Raw genomic sequence first — 6,694 nt, forward strand, 5'->3', positions numbered from 1 at the left:
GACACATGAGGATCAAGCAAGATTCAAAGCTAGCCTGGGCAGACTCTTATCTCCAATGAATCACCAAAAAGCTGGGAAGCAGAGCTACTGTAGTTCAAATGGTAGAGCACAAGCCTTATGCAAACAAGCTAAAGGATACTACCTAGGCTCTTAGTTCAAGCCCTGGTAAACACACACACACACACACACACACACACACACACACACACAAACACACACACACACACACTAACATCCTTTGGAGGTGCCAGTGGCTCATACTAGCAATCTTAGCTACTCAAGAGGCTGAACTGTTAAGATGGCAGTTTGAAGCCAGCCCAAGCAGGAAAGTTCATGCGACCCTTATCTCCACTAAACTACTAAAAAGATGAAATGTGGGCTGTGGTTAAATGGTAGAGTGTTAGATTTGAGCAAAGGAAGCTCAGTGCCTAGGCCCTGAGTTCCAGCTCTAAGAGTATTTTTTTAAAGACACCTTTTGGCCCCCCCCTCTCAGGCCATAAATCCAGATTTTGGTCATCCTAGGTCTCACTTCCACTCTTGCCACTTCTACAGTACCACCACAAGTGGCCTGTTTCTGGCCAGCTCTGGTTTAAGAAGTGAATGTACACATCAAACCAACTGTAGACAAAACTCAGAGCCTCTCACATGTCTGGAATGATTCACAACACATCAAGGCATTTCTACTGTACACAGTTATGCAGAAAATTCAGCTACCTTTTGTTTGGTTGTAGGTTATGGGGTTTGAACTTTGGGCCAGCCAGCAGGCCCTCAGCTCTTCAGATGAAAGTGTGCGCTCTACTACTGGAGCCACAGCATCACATCCCATTTTCTGGTGGTTCATTGGAGATAAAGTCTCACAGACTTTCCTACCCAAGCTGGCTTTGAACCGTGATCCTCAGATCTCAGCCTCCTGAGTAGCTAGGATGACAATTGTGAGCCACTGGCAGCGCCCAGCTAAACCCAACCTTTTTTTTTTTTTTCTTCAGCTGTTTTCTTTCTTTTTTTATTGTGAAAATACTGTACAGAGGGGTTACAATTACATGGGCAAAATAAGGAGTACATTTCTTATCAAGCATTGTAGCCTCCTCAGCAGCCACCTTCTTATACCAAGGGAAAACCCAACTCATCAAGACACAAACCAAATGTCACCCTGCATTTCAGACTTGGTCACTAGCATCCAAAACCATTCTTCCATGGATGGAGAGCATATAATTGACACTACCATATCCCCGCCCCCCCGCTCCCATTCACCCACTCCCTGCCTGCCACAGGCCACAACCTCTGGAGTTCTTGGTAAGGCACCACCCACCCTGCTATGGCTTCACACTGGGGTAAACCTGGGAGTTATTAAAAATGTCTGTACTGTGAGGCCAGCATCTGGTCACAACCACAGCAACCCTACTACTTCACCATCTCTTGCAAGCAAGAAAGGGGTGTCTTTCTTTCTTTCTTGTTTTTGTTTTTGTTTTTGTTATTTTGGTTGAGGGGCTTGGACTCAGGGCTTGGGTACTGTCCCTGATGTCTAATTTTCCTCAAGGCCAGTGCTCTACCACTTGAGCCACAGTGTCACTTCTGGTTGGAGATTGGAGATGAGTCTCTGGATGGACTTTCCTGCCTGGGCTGGGAAATGAGATCATCTGGATCTCAGCCTCCCAAGTGGTCAGGATGACAGGTGTGGGATGACAGCCGTGAGCCACTGGCTCATGGTTTAAGGTGTCTAGTCCTTCTTTAGACGCTACCACATAGACACTCCTCCTCTCTCAGGGACAGCAAAGGGAGGCTAGAATCTGGATGAGGCCATGGGGATTAAAGGGCCCCTTCCATATCACTAACCCCCTCTAAGCTCCCATCTGCCTCCTCTGGATTGTCTGGTCTTCCAGGACAGATCAGACCCACTAGGACTTCTCGGCCTTCCCCTATGTCCCCCTACCCCAACCAACCGATACCTGAGGACTTCTGGGGCCAGCTGCTCCATGTCCCGGTGGAAGACGTTGGGAGGGTTGTTGATAACCGGGCCCAGGGGTGCCCACGGCAGAAGAAGTGTCCAACTCCCCTCTGTCAAAGGAGACACCAGGCACAGATGGATCTACTAAGATGGTGGATGGGCACAGCCATCCACCTGTCACAAAGGTCACTGGGAGAACTGTTTTATGGTGACAGCCCTGGGACCTGACCTCAGGGCCCCAGCACTGTCCCTGACTTTCTGTGTCTGAAGGGGAGCGCTCTTTCACCTGAGCCACCGTGCCACTTCCAGCTTTTTCTGTGTATGCAGGACCTAGGAATCGAACCCATGCTTTCCTGTGTGCTAGGCGAGCCCTCAACCTCTAAAACGCAATCAATCCCAGCATTGGATAGCTGTTCTTCTGTGACCCCTCAGGCCTGTCTTGGGACAATCTGGCACATCTATACCAAGTCTCTCAACAGCAGCCCTGGCTGGAAATAAACACGCTCTGCTATGTTGTCCATCATCTGCAGTTCCTTTGCTCTCTGTGCTTCCTTCAGATCCTCCTTCTTAAGCAAGACCCCTTTTCAAGTGCTGTCTCCAAGAAGCCCTTTCTGATCACCTTGGAAAAGCTGGAGCCTCTCCGCTATGCAGGCTGCCAGCCTTGTCAGGCTCTGCCTTCCAGCCAGTGCTGCTTGAGAATGCACGAAGGGGAAGGCCTGGATACCACCACTGGATTTCTGAAGGCCGTGATATACCACCTAGAGGTAGGTGTTTTATCACACTCCATGAGAGGGGACTCGAGGCCTGGGCAATCTGTGGGCAACAAGACAGGGCCATTTCTTTGTGTGGGCTTGAACTGAGGATCTGGGAGCTGTCTCTCTGAGTTTTATTGCTCAAGGCTGGTGCTCTACCACTTGAGCCACAGCTCCAATTCTAGCTTTTTGGTGGTTCCATGGAGAGTAGAGTTTCACAGGCTTTCCAGTTTATGGCTGGCTTCAAACTGTGAACTTCAGATTTCAGCCCCCCGAGTAGCCAGAATGACAGGCATGAGCCAGAACCCCAGGTGACGGGCACCAAAGGCTTTTTTTTTTTTGCTCCTGTTTATCTCCTGTGAACTAGCAAGCCCAAGTTAAAATAATCAGTTGCAGGGGATCAAATTCCTCTCCTAGGTTACTTAATCCAAGGAGATAAGGTGTCCGTGGAAAAGGCTAGTCTGAGTTGGCTTAGGGGTGTTTGTATGTGTGTATGTGTGTATGTGTGTGAGTGTTGGGGATACCTACCCTCATCTCTGTGATGCTTCATCCTCCCAGCAGGGAGTGTATACAGGATCCTGACCCCAAGGGAGGTGGAAGAGGGAGGTACCTAAGGTCACATCCAGGGAGATGATCCGAATTCTGTCCTGCAACAGATAAAGCCTGGACAGATAAAGGAGAGAAGGAGAGGATTAGGGGAACATGAAAGGGAGGCCTTTACCTTTGTCTACATGTACCAGTGAGAAAACTGAATACATCTTTCTTGGTAGTCAGATAAAAGGTGTACACTGCTCATTTATTTTATGATTATGTTACGCCTAGGGCTTGGATTCAGGGCCTGGGTGTTATCCCTGAGCTTCTTTTGTTCAAGGCTGAGGCTCTACCAGTTGAGCCACAGCCCCACATCTGGGTTTTTTGTGTGTGGGTTTGGGGAGGGAGGTGGTTTATGAATCTGTTTCAACAGGCTGAGCAAAACAGCTCCTGACCCACAGCCCACCTCCAGAATGAGAGGGCCACCTTGGGTTCCAGCCACATGGGGATGCTGGGCCACTTCCTCCAGCACTCATTCAATGAATTCCTGAGACAGAGAAATAGAGAGGGAATGAGAGAGAGTGAGAGAGAGACAGAGAGGGAGAGAGGGAGAGACAGAGCGCCAGAATTACACTTAAGCCAGATGCCGGTGGCTCAGACCTATAATCCTACCTACACAGGAGGCTGAGATGTGAAGATCGTGGTTCATAGCTGGCTCAGGAGGAATGTCTATGAGACTCTTATCTTCAAAGAACCAACAAAAAACCGGAAATGATGCAATGGCTCAGGGAGTAGAATACTAGCCTTGATCTGAGTAGCTCAAGGATAGCATCCAGGCCCAGAATTTAATCCCCACAAATGACAAGAAGTGGACTTCCCACCACAAGAAGTGGACTGAATAACACCCACTGTCCTAGGAAGCAAGGCAGAGAAATCAGGCCAAGATTCCTGTCAGCTGGAGGTCATGAGCAGGTCACCTGGCTTCTCCATGACTCATTTTCCCCAGCTGGAAAAATGAATAGAGTGAACGATGCCTTCCTCATGGAGATAGGGTAATGATGAAAGACAGCCATGTTTTGTTTCATAATCCCACACCTGTTGCAGGATTAATAACAGACCCCATCTGAGCCCTTTCCCGACAACTTCCTGTCATATGCTCACAGAATTGTTGAGAACTGTATCTGACACCTGCTCCCTCTGTGCCTGGCCCTGCTCCAGAGATCCCTCTGTATTAGTCCCTTATTTACTCACAACTGTCCCATGAGGAGACTGATGTCCGGTGGTCGACATCCAACACAGAGCTTCACCTGTGGTCAGGAATCGGCTGCCATGAACTAAGAGTTTGGGACAATCCATCTAAAATGATGACTGAGCAGGGTGCTAAATGTCTACCACCACCACCACCCACACACACACACACATACACACAAACACACCTCCACCGTCCTTTGCAGGCAAAGATGTTTTACTTTGTTTCTTTTTGTTGGTTGTGGGGCTTGAACTCTGGGCCTGGGTGCTATCCCTGAGCTCTTCAGCTCAAGTCCAGCACTCTACTACTTTAGCTACAGCACCACTTCCGGTTTTCTGGTGCTTTATTGGAGAGAAGAGTCTGAGGGTCTTTCCTGCCCAAGCTGGCTTTCACTGGTGATCCTAAGATTCAGCTCCTGAGTACTTAGGATGACAGCCATGAGCCACTGGCACCTGGCCAAAGATGCTTTTCTATGCCTGTCATCCTATCCCCTCAGGAGACTGAGATCTGAGGACTGCAGTTGAATGCCACCCTTGGCAGCAAAGACATTCAGAACTCTTATCTCCAATTAAACACCCAAAAACATTGCAAGTGGAGCTGTGACTCAAATGGTAGAGTGCTAGCTTTGAGCATAAAACAAGGCATGGGACCCAGGCCCTAGTTTTAAACTTTTTCTAGCATAGACCCACCCAAGAAAAGGAAGCAGGTGAGCACACGGGGGGCTCAAAGCTCACACATAATACTCAAGACTCACAGAATTGACCCCATCCTGCTCTGAGTCTCTAGATTCTATGTCCTAGGTCATGATAGTCTTAGATGGGACTGACCATACACCAAGTCAGGACATTCAAGTACAATCTCATACTGAGGATCACGTGACCTCATCAAGGACTCAAGATCTCTCACTGTCCTGCCTTGACACTGGGCAGTCAGGTGAGATCCAGTTATCCAACCAAAGGATATGGGAATGAATGAATTTCTCAGCCAAGGGATGCAGACTGGAGGGCTCTAGGTCCCTCTCTTTCGGGAAGGAGAAAAGGGCTGATCCTTCTCAGGAATGATCCTGGGTTGTGAGTATCCTCAAAGAAACAACCCTGCTCAGAACTCAGTGCCTCTTGTGTTCCCACCAGCCTTGACCTTCAGTCCGCCCTCTCTAAATCCCACATCTGCCATCTAGACTAAAAGCTGAGCCAGCAAAGAGACTCACCTCTACCTCTGAGAATGGCAGTCACAGGGCCCTAGAGTCCCCTAGAGGAAGTCTCAGAGCAACATGTGTCTGACTCTTTCCCTCATTCCCTGGCTGTCCTGTGCCAGTGGCCTGGTTTCCTCTGTCTCTGGTTGAGGAATGAACACTGGGGGTGTCATCTTCAGATTGAGCCAGCAAAAGTCCCAGTCCCCAAGGATGTACTGCACAGGCATCCTGAAGTGGATGACAGCGAGGTTGTCAACAGTGAACCAGAGTCCCAGGACTTTTAATAGGCATGTGGCTGGGTCGAAGGCTCTATCACTGATGGTCTAGGTTGTCAGGTGAGGTCATGGCTTCAATGGCCTGACACACCTGATCTGGGATCATTCTCCCTCTTCATCTTCCTGCTTATCCCCTGCCACCTCCCTCTGGACACTCCCTCTCCCTATCTTCCCTTGCCTTTGGACACTTTCTTCTTATCTGACCAGAAAATAAACTCGGTGAGCTAGGGGAGATTGAAACTCCGTGACCCACCCTGAGCCCTAGTGTGTACCCCAGCCTGTTTCCCTCTGCAGTAAGCCAACCACTCAGATCCTGGATGTCATGAAGTTGCTGAGGGGACAGTGGCTTGCTCTTACATACTGGCTTTAGGCTCTCAAACTGTCCCCGCAGAGATTGTGAATGGTTGGATCCCTTGATCCAGGCACTCCAAACCAAGGCCTTTATGATCTCATCTTCCTTCCTTTCCTCCTTTTCTCCCTCCATCCTTCCCTCCTCTCTTTTCTCTGTCCTCTCTTTGTGTCACATCTGGGCCTTAAAATGAGAGACTGGGTGCTGTCCCTGAGCCTTTTTACTCAAGGCCAACAGTCTATGGCTTGAGCCACTCATCCACTTCTTGCATTTTCTTTTTGGTACTTAGTTGGAGATAAGAGTCTTACAGGCTTTCCTGCATGGGCCTTAAGCCTCAATCCTCCCATCTCAGCCTCCTAAGTAGCTAGCATGACAGGAGTGAAGCAATGGTATCCAGCTCA

The sequence above is a fragment of the Dipodomys spectabilis genome, unplaced genomic scaffold (genome assembly GCF_019054845.1).
Source record: "Dipodomys spectabilis isolate Male_0828 unplaced genomic scaffold, ASM1905484v1 ptg000323l, whole genome shotgun sequence".
Lineage (NCBI taxonomy): Eukaryota > Metazoa > Chordata > Mammalia > Rodentia > Heteromyidae > Dipodomys > Dipodomys spectabilis.